Source organism: Balaenoptera ricei, chromosome 14 (genome assembly GCF_028023285.1).
Source record: "Balaenoptera ricei isolate mBalRic1 chromosome 14, mBalRic1.hap2, whole genome shotgun sequence".
Lineage (NCBI taxonomy): Eukaryota > Metazoa > Chordata > Mammalia > Artiodactyla > Balaenopteridae > Balaenoptera > Balaenoptera ricei.
The window spans coordinates 11,304,642-11,322,575 of NC_082652.1; the positions used below are offsets into that span (position 1 = coordinate 11,304,642).

The 17,934-nt window shown below is 35.7% G+C and overlaps 1 protein-coding gene across 3 annotated transcripts in view; it reads left to right on the forward strand.

Moving 5' to 3' along the window:
* TAOK3 (TAO kinase 3) overlaps positions 1 to 17,934 on the forward strand; it is a 182,800-nt gene that overhangs the window by 13,307 nt on the left and 151,559 nt on the right. Inside the window, exon 1 of one of the 3 annotated variants that reach the window (XM_059894255.1) lies at positions 6,270 to 6,335. The exons of the other annotated variants lie outside the window; for them this stretch is intronic. The gene's annotated coding sequence lies outside the window, so the exon portion shown is untranslated. Of the gene's footprint in view, positions 1 to 6,269; positions 6,336 to 17,934 lie in introns of those variants that run through there. 3 annotated transcript variants of the gene reach the window in all.

Below are 17,934 nucleotides of genomic sequence, written 5' to 3' on the forward strand. Positions count from 1 at the left end.
CTGCTAAAATGGCCCTTAGGCAGTAAAGGCTTGTAAGACCAAAATTATAACAAAATTCAGTACAGGGGCATTATCCCATTAAAAGCACTTCACTTGTTTTTCTTATATGCTGATATTAACCCTGAAAATTGGTCAAATCAAGCTCCTGATGTTAATTTGAGGTTATCAGTTTTCTGCATGTATAAGTAATTGGGTTTGAAATGTGCTTTAAGCTTGAATTGAAAGAACTTAGTCATTGGTGACTCACGGTGAGAAGTTTTTCCTTTTCCCTGCTGGAACATATGCCACTGCCTCCAACCTGGCCTTTTGCAAACATTGAAAACATAAAGAATTCTGTTTTTATGTACTAGGTTCTGGAAAAATTGTTTTAATTTTAAGGTGGCATGGCCTTAATTACAGTGCTTTTTAGTAATAAGCACTACAATCGACCTTCCAAATTTCCATACAAATTTCTTTAGTCTCTGCGTTTATGGAAGTTTTCTCATTACATATGAAATAGTCAAAAGTCTACTACATGGTGTATGAATGACCATAGGGACTTTGTTTTGTTCATTACTGTGTTCCTAGAGCTTAGAACAGAGCTCTGCACAGAGAAAGCAATTAATACATATTTGTTGAGTGAAGTCACATACCTTCCTAATAACAATGCATCTTAGAAAAATCATGAAAGTATTGAAATAAATTTTCTCCAGCCCTTTTGAATTGGGTAATTACCAATTCACAATCAACCTAGTTTGGGAGGCTCTTGGTGTTAGCCCAAGGTAGTTCTGCCGTAATAGTTCTCAGCATTGATTGTGCCAACCTGAAATCTCCTTCAGTGGTTCAGTTACCAAAGGAAGGGTGAATCGGCAACACCCATAGGCAGTTGCACCTGTGGGAACCGATGGGCGTCGTAACAGGAAATACTTCAGCTTGCAATACCGATAGTAATGAACAGCGCCCAGGTCCCGCTGTTTTTATCTGCAGTTCCTTTTTTTAGGATTGTACAAGGTTTTCTTGGAGTTTTTTTTTTTTTTTTTTAATATAAGTTTAGAAGAGAATTAACTTTAAATGAAAATTAAAATGTGAAAGGTTACTGGCATTTTCTTCATTATCAAGGAATTGGTAAGGTGTCCTACTTTAAGTAAGTTATTTCTTTACCTTCTATTGTTGTGTCCCCTGAAACCTCACTCTGGCACACAGGAAAGGGGGAGATGCAGGGTACGTAAGTGTGCAATAACTAAAACTTAAGCTGATATCCATAATAACAACCAGTTCTGATATTTACATGATACCATAACGGTAGGCATTGATAGAATTTCGTAAATTTAACTGTAAGATTTGTTTAGCTTGAGCCAGTTTTCCTCTGTTGTAGGGACTGGAGGAAAAGAATCAGGAAGAATTTTTAGAAAGTTCTTTACAAAATGTCGAAATGTAAAGCTGTATAAAATGCTGTTGACGTTAACTGTCTGACGAGGAAGTATTCTCTGTAAGCCTCATTTATAAAACTGTGTCTGTAATAACTTCCTTTCTCAGGATGAAGGTGCTGATAGCATGGTCTTGTTCTTATGACTTAAGCGTAGTTCAGTTTTATCTTTCCTAAGTGAATAAGAGGCAGCCTTTTAAAGAAAGCCATCTCCGGGGCAATCTTAACTGATTGCTGTAGCTAAATAAAGAATTTTTAAAGTCTTTAGTATGTTGGATTGGGAATGTAGGACAGGCATTTGAGAAGATCTACTGAGAGTAAGCTTGGTGTTTTGTTTTACATTTAATGTTTTATTATAAATATGGTTTCTGTTTAAACATAGCTAATAAACTCTGTTGAGTTTCATGTGAATGTTTATGGCCTTAGCTCAAAGTCCAGCTGAGAGTAATCAACCTCAACAGTCACTGGATTCATATGCTCTATTTATTTTAATTTGTAGTTTGATATTCTACAAATAAATATTAGTGGGAATTTTTTTTCAAAGTGTTTGATTTTTCCTTACTCCTAGGTAAGTAAGGTAAATACTGAGCCTCAAATAAAACATCAAAATCTTGTCAGAAGAGTCTTTTAAACAAAAATTTTAAATATATTTGAGGACATCTTTATTAAATGGGTGCAGTTTATGGTAATGAATGATATTATTACTATAAGACAGTATTTCAAAATTAAGCTACTCAAAATGGCACACTATTCATCCTGGAGATCTTAAAAAATAACAAGGCCACTTCCTATTTTTCTTCTTTTACAGAAAGGGATAAAAGGAAAGCAGAACAGTTTTTTTTTGTTTGTTTTTTTGTTTGTTTTTAATGTAATACCACATTTAGAGACAGAAAAGTCAGAAGATTTGATCACATTTACTTTGTTTTGTAATTTTTTTCTTTGTTTAGTATGTAAGGGTAGTTACTTATTAAAGTACAAAAATAAAATATCTTAAAATGTCTTAGGCATGAGGTAATAATTTGTGGGACTACTCTAGTCCGTGAAATGAAATCAGATGAAGTAGGCAAGTAGATAAAATTTTTAATATCATAGTTTGTATGTCGGAAAATTCACGCAAAATATTTTATAAACCAGGAAAGCTACCTTAATAGTATCTTTCCCAAATTTACTAGGCTCTTGGAACAAGGTTTAAATGAAGTGTGTATAACCCTGACTTCTAAACTCCTAATATTTTGTATGTTAGATGTGTAAATTAAAGTCTTATAGTTGTACATAGGATACATTTTCATTCAAGAAGCATTGCAGTGGATATTACTGATTTGGGGGTGCTATTCTATCTTACATATAAAAAAGGAAATTAAAACCTTCAAATAATCTTTGAAATATGATCATATAGCATGTTTTTTTTCCTTAAGATTTATGAATGTTAATAGACCTAAAAGTATGAATTAGGTAAATTTCGGTATTCATAGATAAGGAGGACTTTTATGATTGTCTGAGCATTATATTAGCACTCCAGAAGGATCCCAGTCAGAGTTTGCATGGGGGTGGGGCAGAGGAAGTTGCTGCGGCTTCACAGTAGTGACAGGTTATTGCAGATTGTATGGCTGCCTGCCAAAACACCACTAGTTGGAGGGAAAAGTGGTAGTTACTAATTGCGTGCTATTAATTTGTACATGTTTATTTAACCAGTTATAACTGTTTGCTGGTTTCATACACAGATGACAAGTTTTAAGCTTCTGAATTACTTGGCATGTGCTAAATCTTCTTGAGTTTACCATGGTCATATCCGTTATCTGCAGTCTACAGAGATCCCACTGACTCTTTTGTGAAAGACCATGCGTTAGCAGAAAAAAAGCGAGGGGTGAGGGGAAACAGAACTTGAAACTATAACTGCTTTACTCGCTAGTGAAGAGTGTTGCGGAGTTAAAATGTAAAGTGTCCAGTCATATTTAGACAATTTATATAAAAACTATTAAAAGTAATCATCTCTTGTGAAGGAGCTCGCAGTTCTCAATTGTTCTAGTTCAGCTTGAAATTGAGATTCTTACTGTTGCAACATAAAAGGAAGCTTTGTGGAGGAAATATAACATCTCTGCCCAGATGCATAAGGAGGAAAGTTATTTTTAAGAGTGTTTTCTTATGAATATATGTTATATACTGAGAAGTATTTTTAAAAAGCTAGTTTCTATTTCAGGGTCATTGGTAGGAGTTATGTAGGTTGCTCAGGTCACTGGAATTCTATCAAGAAAATACTTTTTTGTTTTTTGGCCACACCACACAGCTTGGGGGATCTTAGTTCCCTGACCAGGGATTGAACCCACGGCCTTGGCAGGGAAAGCGCGGAGTCCTAACCACTGGACCACCAGGGAATAACCAGAAAACACTTTTTTAAAGCATTCTTATGTCACTAATCAGCCTAATTCGTCTTGGCCTGGCTGATCTAAGTAACTTTTTTTTTAACTGTGAATCAAATTAAGATATTGAGGCCCTGTCAATACCATGAAACAGTCATGTAATATGTGTCCTACTACAAGAGGAGACAGTTCCCTCCCATTTCATAGCAGTGTCCCACTCTCCTTCAGAAATAGAGTGCAGTGTCTTCAGTATAAGGAAAGGTGAGAAATGAGTCAGGGAATCTGTCCATTTGTGTCACTGATGCTTCCTCCCAAACCCTTTTACATAGTGAACAGCATGCCCTGGTTCCTTATCTCTCACTTTTGGTTTCGCTCACATATATTTGGGGTTGGCAGTATAATCTAATGATTCACAAGAGCGTGTCAGATGCACACGTCTGCCACTTACTAGCTCACTAGCTTTGTGACCTTGTACAAATCCCTTAACTCCCAAAGCCTCGATTTCTTCAACTGTAAAATGGGCATAATCATAGTACCTACCTCACAAGATTGCTGTGAGGGTTAAATGAGATTGTGTACGAAAAGCACAAGTTTGGCCACACATGGTAAAGGAAGAGCTCAGTGAGTGATAGTAAATAGGGTTATTTTTGCTATTTTGGGACATTTCAAGTCTTATTCACAGCTCTACTAGCAAATGATCATGAGAAGAGATATAAAACAATGCATGCAATCATGTACAGGTAGTAGGGTCAGCGTTGCAATAATAGAATTTGAAAGGACCGTGGGAGCATGTGAATGAAATCTATAAATCTTCTTTATGCCATTTCTGTACTTACTACTCATTCTAAGGGGAGAGTGGAAGCGGGGAGGAGATGACTGTAGACTTAAATATTTAGTCAAAAAAATGAGTCTGCTAAATTTAGCATTAGTAACATTTTTCTCCTTGTTTTTCACTTAAGAGAATTTCTTCCCAATTTGATAGCACAACTCAGGAAAGCAGCATGGCAAAGTGTTGATTTCTTAATTCATTTTCTCAAGAGTTGGTTTTCTTCTGACTAGATCACTACCAGATGAAGTCAGGATTATGTTTCAAGATTTTAGATCAGCTAAAAATAACAAGTTGGGTTTTTTTGGAGGTGGGTTGGTTTTTTTTTGTTTTTTTTGTTTTTTTTGGCAGAGGGGGACTAGGACCAGACCGTAAAGAATACACACTTGAGTATAAAGAAGAATGTTTTTCTCTTTTCACCATGTTAGTCTCTGGGGGCTCATATCCTGTAATGGGTTAATTAACTTTGTATTGAAAAAACAACTAATTTTTACCTAAGTGGATTTTCATGGGGCTGTGTTAGCAAAGCAGTTGTGAAATTTGGGGAGCACCTGCAGTAAATTTACTAAACAAAACAATGAAACTACTTAATAGGGTACTTGAAAAACATTTAGGCCTTGTGAATGTATTGCTAGTGTTTGAAATGTCCAGGTCTTAATCTGTGGTATGACCCCTTTACCTGGTAGCCAGTCCCTGGATTAGTCTATGCCTCTTCCTTGTTTCTGGTACCCCCTAATTTTACAGTCTCAAGGCCCATCACACTGCCATTAAGATACACTCTCTTTGTGCACCTATCCCACTCAGACCCCTATCCCCTCATTCCTGGATTACCACAGTTGCCTTCCATCACTTCTGTCTGTTTTTTCCAACTCTTCCTGATTAACCTTCTTTAAATGCTACTACTTTCAGCACGTCTCTCCCCTTATCGGAAAGATTCATTGGTTCCCTGTTTTCCACCACATTAAATCTAACCCCTTCTGCCGGATTTTTGACGCCCTTTCTAATCTGTCCCACACTTCTTATCCAACTTCATTTCCTATGTTCCTTGGCCCATTCTTTCTGCTCTGTTGAAGTCAGTCTGTCTCTCAAACACTGTACGGATTCAAGTCTGTGCCTCTGGTACTATTTACTTCACTCAAAAAGCCCTCCTCCCTTTTCTCTGCCTATTTAGATTTTACCTTTTCTTCAAAACCCTGTGTGAAGTTTACTTCCTATTTGCAACTTTTCCTATTTCAGCTCTTACTGTTTTGCTGCAAACTCCCAGGTGATTTATTTTTTTAATTGAAGTATAGGTGATTTACAATGCTGTGTTAGTTTCAGGTGTACAGCAAAGTGATTCAGTTATACATACATATATATCTCTTTTTTTTAGATTTTTTTCCCTCATAGGTTATTACAAAATATTGAGTATAGTTCCCTGTGCTATATAGTAGGTCCTTGTCGGTTATCTGTTTTATATATAGTAGTGTGTATATGTTAATCCCAAACTCCTAATTTATCCCTCTCTGCCCCCTTTCCCCTTTGGTAACAATAAATTTGTTTTCTACCTCGGTGGGTCTATTTCTGCTTTGTATGTAAGTTCATTTGTATCGGTTTTTTTGTTTTTTTTTTTTAGGTTCCACATATAAGTGATATCATATTATATTTGTCTTTCCCAGGTGATTTTTTTTTTTGACTGCATTGGGTCTTCTTTGCTGCACGAGGGCTTTCTTCTAGTTGCGGTGAGCGGGGACTGCCCTTCTTTGAGGTGCGTGCGCTTCTCATTGCGGTGGCTTCTCTGGTTGCGGAGCACGGGCTTTAGGCACGCCGGCTTCAATAGCTGTGGCATTCAGGCTCAGTAGTTGTCACTCGCGGGCTCTAGAGCACAGGCTCAGTAGTTGTGGTGCACGGGCTTAGTTGCTCTGTGGCATGTGGGATCTTCCCAGACCAGGGATCAAACCCGTGTCCCCTGCATTGGCAGGCGGATTCTTAACCACTGCGCCACCAGGGAAGTCCCCCTCCTTTTTAAAAAAATATGTGCCTTCCTTTGTATTGATGCCAAAGAGCAGATAGGACACCCAAATGAGAACTTTTAAAATATAAAATGTTTTATATATGTAAAAGTATGGATATTTGGAAATGTCTAGTTAATGCTTTGGATTTTGTGTTGATGCTTGGTTGTAGATACAGCCAGTAATAACATACTCTTTATTCATTTGTTTATTCAATAAATATTTACTGAGTATCTATTTGTGTCAGACCTTATACTAATGCTGAATAGGACTATGTCTTTTCTTTAACTAATAAGCAAAAAATTAAACTATTTGGCTAACGCAATGCTGTAAAGATCCATGTGATGCTAGAAAAACAATAGGAAGGGCACTGAATCATCCCCTATCCTGATGACCTGATCTAGTGTCCAAAATATCTATTCTTTATTCCTGGTTATGCTTCGGATTTGTCTCATAAACTTAGACCCATCATTTAAACCTGTTACTCCACAAAATGGAAATAATAATAACTGCTGATTATTGAATGCTTGCTAGGTACCAGATATTGCAATATGTGCCTTATATAACAAATATCTCAATGAATCTTGTAACTCCTATTATTGGGTAGGTCTCTCACACACACGCACACGCACGCACACGCACACTTTACAGTACATTGACAGTCAGAGAAGTTATGTGTTTGCTCAAGGTCAGTGGAAGAACCTAGACTGAAACTCAGTTCTGTGCCTTTGTTTATAACCGTCATTTCATGCTACTTTTCACTGTGAAAATTAGAATTAAATACGTCTGTGACATACTGTACTACTGGTGCCCACAGGATAATTGCTACAAATTCAGGATGCTATTCATCTACGACAATAAAAGCTGGTTAGATAACGTGCCAGTGATCAAAAGTTGAAATCATGGCCTAGTCAATACAGTTTAGGATTTTTTAAAATTATTTTAAGTATACAAAATAACAATAAGGTTTTTCATTTGTGAAGGACTTTGGAGTTTATTAGTGATTTCACCTTATTTCATGAGTCTCACAACTTTGTGAGGCATTAATTGTTCTCACTTTATAGATGAGACTGTTGAGGCTCAGAAGAGTTAAGTAATGCCCTTAAGATCACACAGCTGGTTAGCGCAGAAATAACTTAAACCTAGATTTCCTGATTCAAAGGTGAGACTTCTTTTCCGTTACACCACAAATCCAAATCAAGTTATTCAGGAGACAAAACTCACAACTATTTTTTTTTTTTCTAGTTAAGCTAAAATTCACATAACATAAAATCCATCATTTTAAAGTGTACAATTCGGGTTTTTAGTGTATTCACAATGTTGTGCAACCATCACTACCGTCTAATTCCAGAATATTTTCATCACCCCCAAAAAAGAAACCCTCTACCTGTTAGCAGTTACTCTCAATTACCTCCATCCCTTGGCAACCACTAACTTACTTTCTGTCTCTGTGGGTTTGCCAATTCTGGATATTTCATATAAATGGAATCATACAGTATACGGCCATTTGTGTCTGGCTTCTCCACTTAGCGTAATGTTTCCAAGGGTCATCCATGTTGTAGCGTATATCAGTACTTATTCCATTTTATGGCTTAATTCTACTCCATTGTGTGGGTATTCCACATTTTGTTTATCCGTTCTTCAGTTGATGGACATTTGAGTTGTTTCCACTATTATGAATAATGCTGCTGTGAACATTCATGTACAAATTTTTGTGTGAACATATGTTTTCAATTCTCTTGAGTATAGGCATAGGAGTAGAATTGCTCATTTTTGTAAAATAATTCAAATGAAAGTGTTTTGAAATGATTTCTTTTAAGTCATTTATTAAGCACCCCCCCCAACACACACACACAGAGTATTGTTTATTTAGCTTATTTGTTTCCCAGATCTTTTCTTCAGAAATAAGGCAGGGGCAAACTTTATCTCAGATCCTGGAGACGTAATCTCTATTTTAATCTCTAATTTCAAATGAATATAATCTGCATTGTCTACTATATTCAAGATGCTATGGAGTATTTTTTTTGGAATCTATTTTGCTAATGTGTTCTGGAACTGATTTGGGGCCTTTTTTTTTCTTTTCTTGAGTGATGGTGATAAGAGTATATAAATTAAAATGTGATTGCTGATGCTTCTCATGAACTTTATGTATCTTTGGTCAAGGAAAGATGTTCAAAATAAAAGATCTCCAAATTTTCATTAAAAAAAAAAAGACTGTATGGAGGACAAATAAGTAAATAAGATTCCTACTGCTAATCATATGCATATTAATAAATTTCATATGAATTTCATTAATATTTCCTATTAATGAAATTACGAAATGCCCATGTCCTTTAAAAGCGAGGCAGAATGACATCAATGCCACAAAGAAGTTGTTAAGTGCTTTCTACACATTAAGAGTGAAGGGAGGTGGTGTAACTTGGAGATAGAATTTGAGCTGTCTTAAATACTCAGTAGCTTCTTCAGCAGGTGTGGTAGGACATAACCAATGTATTTTTTAGCCCAGTTCAGACATTGTGAATAAAGTATAGAATACTTAGGGATAGTGGCAAATCAAAGGCCCGCGAATCACATACCAAGAGGTTTGAACTTTAAATAGTAGGTGTTGGGGAGCCATTTAAGGTGTTTGATTAGAGACTGATACAATAAGAGCCATTGAAAGATTACTGCTACCAGTAGTTTGTAGAATGCCTTAATGGAAGAAAGAGATTGGGAATGAGAACTTGGACTGGTAATGAGGTTCTAGAACTAGGACAGCCTCAATGAAAAAAAGAAAATCAGCCTGTAAGAGATTCATTGAGGGCGTCCAAAGCTTGGGAGAGAGAGCTGAAAGCATATCAGATAAGTAAGAGAAAGTGTAGAGAGGAGAGAAGAGGCCCAGCACAGATGCTTTGTTAAGAGGTAAGAGAAGGACAAACCAGCAAAGATGGTTGGAAAGGAACTCCTAGAGCAAAGCGCCACACAAACCAAGAAACAAGAGCCTTGTAGGGAGATGCTACATGAAGGTCATGGAAGGATACGACTTGAGAAGAATCCTATTGCGTTTGGAGATGAGGAGATTGGGAGCTAGTGAGTTTGTTTCCCCAGGGTGTCTTCCTGTCAGGGCAAGTTCCCTCTCCTCCCCTCAATAAATGATACCTTGAGCGTATGGTAGGCCAAAAAGTCTGAAGAGCAATGAAAGATTTAAGGAAAATGAGAAAAGTGACTTAATGAAATGAGAAGGTAGTAGGATACAAAATTAAGAGGCCTTTTTTGGGTGGTGTTGGGGAAAGGTGGTTAACCTGAAAAAGGAAGACTGAAGTGGTGAAGAGAAATTTTAAAGTGGGATGGAGGAAAATTGAAGAAGCTTACATTGAATGGCCTCAATGTAGTATTTATAGTATTAATGCTTATTAGTAGTACTAGACTGACTAGTTAAAATTAGAAAATACCTTGAATTTTGTCTTTCATTCCTGTATAAATGTTTTATTCTTTTAGCTGTGTATTGAACATAGCTTTGCCTATGCTTTTAAATAGATTTTTCTCCCCAAAGCATAGCTAGCTATGTGATGTAATAGAATATATAGACTACCAGTTAAGCCTGCTGAGCCCATTATCCCAATAGTTATTCAAGCTGTATATTTTAAGTGCTAATAATAGTTGGAACTCAAGTAAGGTGTTTTGTTTAAAAGTTAGTTCATAATCCTCAGTTTGGATTCTTTTTATATAAATGTTTTATTCTCTCTGAAAGATGCCTAAAACTAATATTATTGTATGTTCCATAGGCTAGAAATTTGTTAGTTCTATTCTACAGTGTAGCAGGCACTGTGGAGACATTTTAATCTGCACAGTTATTTTTTTAGTTAAAAGTAATAATGATGAATTTATATCATTCTAAAATTATAAGTTCCCTGTTACAAGATGTTGTAGAATCAGTTCCTTATTAATCCTGAAGTTCGGAGCTCCCAGCAAGAAGACTTGTTGTTAAATGAATAGATATGGAAGCTAAGATCTCCTTTATTCCCTTTAATTTTTTCTCCTTTTCCACACAATATGGTGGGAAGTCCTTGACCCAATATAGCTCTTCTATAAATTTTAACAACTATATAAGTTATACATGCTTTTTATGTTAATAAATAGAAAATACAGATGAGTAATTAGAAGAAAATAAAACTTACCTCCTATACCCAAATATTTTTTTACATATAACCTCCCAGACTTTTTTTCAGTTATTTAAAAATAGTAATTAAGAAGGTTATATTGTATGTATTATTTTATAAGCTGCTTTTTAAAAACTTTAACAGTATATCACTATACCATATCAACAAATATTCATCTTTCTAAGTCTGAATATACTACTGCTACATCATTTTCAAGCCAGCCTTATCACGTGGATATTCAAGGTGGATTTTGATTTTTTTTTTTAGGTGTTTTTTTTTTTTTTTTTTAGTTTTTATTCTTACAAATTGTTCTGAATAGTTCCTTAGTTATTCTGTCTTCAGTACAACTTTAGGTTTCTTTCCAATCATAGGAGATTCTACGGCAGATAGATAAGAACTTGCTTTCCAAAACATGGTTTAATTTTTTTTTTTTCAAATAAGAAGAGTGAATAGCATTGTTATATTGTATGCCTCAACTAAGCCTCCCATTGTTTAAGAGTATGTTCCCCATTTTCTCCATACACCAGAAGCATAAGCTAGTAGTGTTCTGACAGTTCTATCAACCAACAAGGGCTTAAAGGGATGCATACTTATCTCCCTAAACACATGGCTCTTTCCTTGGCCTTTATCTGTTCCAGAGGAACTCTAGCTCCCCTTCTTCCCTTAGACTATCACCAGCCTTCCTTCCTCTTATATTCCTGCCTATTATGGATCTTGTTTTCAAGTTTTACATTTAAACCTCTTGGTTATGAGTCCTTTAAGATCATCATTAAGAGGGGAGAGAATTTGGATTTGTCCAAAGTAATCAATTACTGCAATCATTTGATTGTATTGTAAAGGCTATGTTTCAGCCTCCTTAATTTAATCTATTCTATTTTGTATTATTTTAAAATTTTTTCCTGATCTGACCCTAAAAAATAGATGTCTTTATTTTCATCTTACTAAAAATTTTACTTCAAATTTATATCACTATAGTAAACCTGAATACAAGTTTAGAAGCTGCTTTCAAAAAGTAGATATGATCCAGTAGGCTTGCTTTTTAACATTGTATTTAATGACTAGGTGATTGAGTAGACTAAGCTTACAAAATTTAAGTGATCCTTAACTGGCTAGTATCTTAGAAAAACAAATTGAATTCTAATTATCCCTGACAAGGTGAAGGGGTGCGTGGGTATTAAGAGGACGTTAAGTAGAGGACATATACTGAGTGATTCATAAAATGAAGTATAAATACAGCATGGGGCTCCAGACTCTGAAAAATCATGACAGAACTAAATAGTGTTAACTATGGGAAAGCAAACTATTATTATCATTTAAAAAACCATAATACTATTAACAATGTTATTAATAGTATTACTAACTGATCATTTTGCAGTTAAGAAAGAGCCTTATTAATTAATTTATTTTTGACTAAACTTTCTGTAGTTTCTTTTTCTTTTCTTTTCTTTTTTCTTTTTTTGTAGTTTCTAATATGCATTAACAGAGCAGGAAAAGAGAAGAGAGAGGGAGAGAGGGGGAGAGGGCGCATAGAGAGGGGGGTGGGAGGGAGAGATGCACTCAAGTGTTAAACAGGACTGTGGGATCAGAAAGTTGTAATTGCCATATATCTTTCATATTATTGAACATATTGTAAAGTGATAGTGCTGATAGCACATTTCTTAGATGAGATTTCCATCATTGTCAAAATGTGAATAGGGTTTTTTTTTTGGTTTTTTTATTTTATTTATTTATTTTTGGCTGCGTTGGGTCTTCATTGCTGCGCACAGGCTTTCTCTAGTTGCAGTGAGCCGGGGCTACTCTTCATTGCGGTGCGTAGGCTTCTCATTGCGGTGGCTTCTCTTGTTGTGGAGCGTGGGCTCTAGGTGCTCAGGCTTCATTAGTTGTGGCTCACGGGCTCAGTAGCTGTGGCTCGCGGGCTCTAGAGCGCAGCCTCAGTAGTCGTGGCACACTGGCTTAGTTGCTCCGCGGCATGTGGGATCTTCGCGGACCAGGGCTCGAACCCGTGTCCCCTGCATTGGCAGGCGGATCCTTAAGCACTGCGCCACCAGGGAAGTCCTGGCAGGTGGATTCTTAACCACTGCACCACCAGGGAAGCCCTGCGAATAGGTGTTGTTGATGTGAGCACTGCTTCTCCCTGGTGAGGCAGGTAAGATGGATGGTTGGGTTAGAATGTGGTATTCGTCTGTTCTGTACATTAACAGAGATTTACACCTGCACTTTTATATAATAACTGAACAAATCAACTCTATAATTGCCTTACCTGAATCTAGTGGATTATATTTGCTGTGACACCTGCATTTACTTTGTTTTAAAAGAATCAAGAGCTTGAATTTTGCATTTTGTTGAGTCAGAAAAAATTTTTGGAACATACAGAGGATAAAGTGCAATTAGTACATGAGGGACTCTGGGGGAAAATGAGTGACGTCAGTGTAAACAATAAAAATAAACAGGATTAGAAGTCAGTTCATTGTCAACGTTCTAAATTTGCGAAGTCCATACAAGATTTTTTTTTATGTTGTAGAACTTGGAACAGTTAAGTTCTTGGGAATTTTTACAAGATGCTCTGAGTTTAAAACATTAAATCTCAAATTTTCCCATCTCTAAGTTACTCTCTTTTAAGCACTTCTTTTAAACCAGATGTATTAGTGGTTGAATTTGGTATCATTCTGACACTTTATTTTGCAGTTTGCTAATGCTCCTAATGCAGTTCTCTGCACATATCAAGCACTCACTAAGTATTGTTAATTATTTTACTGGGCATTTTAAGCCCTAGGCTTAATGCAAAGTGTCACATACATGGAGTGCACTGAGACTCCTGAATTTCAGTAACAAATTTTGCTTTTGATTAATAAATTTACTCCATAGTGAACTGCTGTCTAGAATTTACCAATGAATGTGGAAGGGACCACCGTATACTTTTTTTTGAACCTAAGAATTACCATTAGAACTTGATATGCAAACTTCAGAAGACCTAGTAATTTCTAATTACAGTATCTCACAACCATCAAATATTTTATATTACATATTTTATTGATTGACATAAACTTGTATATGTCAATTATTGATTGACATATACAAGTTTATGACTCTTTGTTATATTATTATCTGAGTAAAGAGTCTGGCATTCACCATGTTGACTTCCGTAGACTTCTGCTGATGATAAGTTGCTAACCTTTATTATTTCAAATCTTGAACTAAATGTGTTTCTTTCTTACTTGTGTAACAAGATCTCTTCAATATGGAGAAAATATTAACTTTACCGAGCCTTATAAAAGGATAAACCCCGAAGTCATTTCATGTTGTGCTAATAAAACTTTTACTGATTATATTTACTTAGCACTGTCTGTTAACAAATTAGAACATAGTCTGTAATTGTCAGCAGATTGATTTCTCATGCTAGCTTTCTCACTGGGAAACAATATTATAATAATATCAAAGCTGCCTACTCTCTGAGATGAGGAAGCCACGTGATCCCTCCAAACTCTGAAGTCCTGTGATCTCAAGCTAATTTCAAATGAAGGAGGAAGTATTTGGCCAAAGTAAAACAGGGCAAATATTAAAACACACAAGTGAAAGATTACAGAAGAGTTTTGTTAGCATGGTTTAATGGACTTCCTTGTTAAAAATCTTATTAAAATCATTATTATGGGCAGTTTTGTACTTAAAAGTGACCGAAAAACGAAGCGTTTTTAAAACAGGCAAAAATGAAATCAACCCTCCCCCAACCCCAGCTTTTTTTTTTCAAGTTTGCTTAGTTTGACCATGTGCCCATGTATTTGTAGCACACATATCAACATTGTCCTGCCTGTGTGACTTAATCTGGTTATTCACTCATTTTATATTAGATTTTGTTATTTAAATTCATTAAAACTTCTAAGTTTAATTTTTTAAGTTTAATTTTTAAAACATATTGAATTATTGCCATTAAAATAAAATTTTGACAGATCAGTTAACCACAATATTTGGACCTGAACTTTGACTCGTATAGAAGACAATAGAACAAAAAAAAAAAATTATGAGGCAATCTGGGAACTTTGAAAATTTGAACTTATCTTTGATGACATTAAAATTGATTGTTAAATTTTAGGTATACTAATGGTATAGTTGCTATGTTTTTGAAAATAGTTCTTTCAGAGATACAGTCTGAACTGCTTATGGATGAAATGGTCTATCTAGGACATGTTTTAAAATAATGGAGGGTGGACAGTGGGTTGATAATTTAAAACTGGGCCTGAGGTGGTTCATTATACTGTTGCGTCAGCTTTTCTTTATGTGTTACTTTTTCTAGAATAAAAAAAAAAAAATTTAAAAAATAGCATTTAATACCCATCTGTGAGGTTTTATATACAAAACTATTTAAATGTCTTTATTCCTTGTAAAAGAAAGAAAAGCGTTACCTACCTCTAAATTCCACAGCTTGCCATTCTCTTCTTATAGTCCACGTTCCTCTCTTTGCTGTTAGAACAGAGCTGTTAAAATTGTCACATGATAGAAAAAGAAAGCAAGGGGGATAAAGTCACTTCATTGTGCCCTGAGGGAAGTATATTTAACCCCTTTGCTCTTCCCTCTCCAACCTGGCAGAGGTTTTTTTGGGGGGGGACAGGGGTGGTTCAGCCACGTTATTATCACATTAGAGAGATGCCATTCAATTGTATTTACATTTTATTCATGAACAAATACACGTATATGTGCACAGAAATGTGTGGAAAGTACTTATAGTTATTTTCCATATTCAGATTTGTAATTCTCTCCAAAGATCAATATTTTATTTACTGAAGCTCTAACTTGTTGCTAAAATAGTCATTTTGTGTTTTAAGAGAAGTAAGTGTAGTTCCTTAATAGCATGAACACAGCATGTGGAAATGGTCATTTTTGAGGTCAAAATATTAATAAATGGACCACCAACATGTGAAATTTTGTGAAGTATAAAAAATAGTTTATTATTTCAAATTTTTAAAAATTGTTAAAAGGGAAATTTCAAATTAAAAACTAAAACAGCATGCTTCTATTAGAAGAATCTGCAGAAAAGAGCAACTTAATAAATGTCTCTACAGCCCCATGATATGATTCATTACACAGATTTAAAGATAACAATGTTATAAACCATTCAGGCCAGTAGTTATGAACACTCACCTTCCACGAATGCAGAACTTTGGAGGATGGAGTTTTCTGGAAAATTGGTTATGAAGAATTGAGACTTTTCATTCACTTTAAGCCCTTGTCTTGGTTTCTCACCTTCTCTCTGTCCTCCCTGCTGTGCATCCTCCTCACTGCCATCAGAGTTAACTTTCTAAAAGGCAAATCTGATCATCATTTGATGGCTTCAAAAACTCTAGTGTCACCACACTGTTCGTACAAAAGCCCAGCTTGCCTTAGTGTCGAATCCACAGTCAGACTTCTAGCCTCACCCTCTGCCTCCCTCAGTAGAGAATTATAAACTGAAGCACAACAAACTCTTTGCTGGTCCCAGGGAATCCCATGCTTTTCTTACACCACTGTGCTTTTGAATGCTCCGTTCCCTCTGCTTGGAATGGTTTTTCTCCTCTTCCCCCATCTCATCTTGTAAGACTGGCCTGAAAGATCACATCTCTGAAGCCTTCCCCCAGGCCCCCTAGACATTGCTAGTGATTCCCTCCTCTGCTTTCATAAGCACTTTTCATCACGTCACTATTTTTTGTACTGTATTTTAACTATTTGGTGGTGTTTACCACCTTTTCTATTGATTGTTTCATTTGTTCAATCATTCATTCATTTATCAGGTATCAGTTGAATAGTTATTATATTCCGGACACTGTTTTGGCACTGGAGATGGAGTGGTAATTAACAGTCAGTCTCTGCCCTCTGCTAGTGGAAGACACATACGTAAAAAAAAAAAAAAAATCACAAAAACATTTATATAATTACAATTGTGACGTCAGTGAAGGTGGGATCTCAATACCTCTTCGTAGATTGCCCACCCTCTTTCTCCCCATTTCCACTCCATCAGCACTTAAGCTAATGCCTCACACATGTGAGCAACTCAATAAATGCTTTAAAAAGTGAGTGATGAATATACAACTGTACATGAACTACATGGAACTTTTAAATTGAACTTTATTTTGAGATTTTGTAGATTCATACAGAGTTGTAAGAAATAGTATAGATATCTCACATACCCTGTACTTAGTTTTCCCCAATGATAACGTCTTAAAAAACTGTAGTATAATATCACAACTAGGACATTGATATTGTTCAGATTTCCCCCAGTTTTATTGCAGCTCCTCTGTGTGTGTGTGTGTGTGTGTGTGTGTGTGTATTTAGATCTATGCAATTACTCACATGTGTAGGTCTGTGTATCTACCACCACAATTGAGATAAAAAACAGTTCCATCACCACACCTGCTCCCATCCCCTTCTCCCCACCCTCTATCCTTAACCCCTGGCAACCACTAATCTGTTCTGCATTTCTATAATTTTGTCTCTTCAAGAAAGTTATACAAATGGAATCATACAGTGTGTAATCTTTGGGGATTGGCTTTTTAAAAAAAAAAAACTCAATATAGTTCTCTGGGGATTCTTTCAAGTTGTTGCATGTATCAGTAGTTCATTCCTCTTTATTGCTAAGTATTCCATGGTGTGGATGTACTACAGCTTGTTTAATCATTTATCTATTGAACGACATCTGAGTTGCTTCCAGTTTTTGGCTATTACAAATAATGGCTGCTATGAACATTTGTGTATAGGTTTTTATGTGAACATATTTTTCCACTTCTCTGGGATAAATGCCCAGAAATGCAATTGCTGGGTCATGTGATAATTGCATGTTTAGTGTTATAAGAAAATGCTACACTGTTTTCCAGAGAGCTGTACCATTTTATATATAGGAAAACAATGTAGGAGAGATCCAGTTTCTCCATATCTTTAACCAGCCTCTGGTTATGTCACTATTTTTTATTTTAGCCATGCTGATAGATATATAGTTTATCTCACTGTGGTTTTAATTTGCACTTCTCTAATGGCTAATGAAGTTGAACATCTTTTCATGTACTTATTTGCCATTTGTATATCTTCTTTAGTGAAATTACTGTTTGTCTTTGACCATTTTCTAATGAGATTGTTTTGCTTTTTTTTTTTTTTTTTACTGTTGAGTTTTGAGAGTTCTTGATATATTCTACCTACTAGTTAGATGTGTGGTTTGCAAATATTTTCTCTGTATCTTGTCTTTTCATCCTTTTAA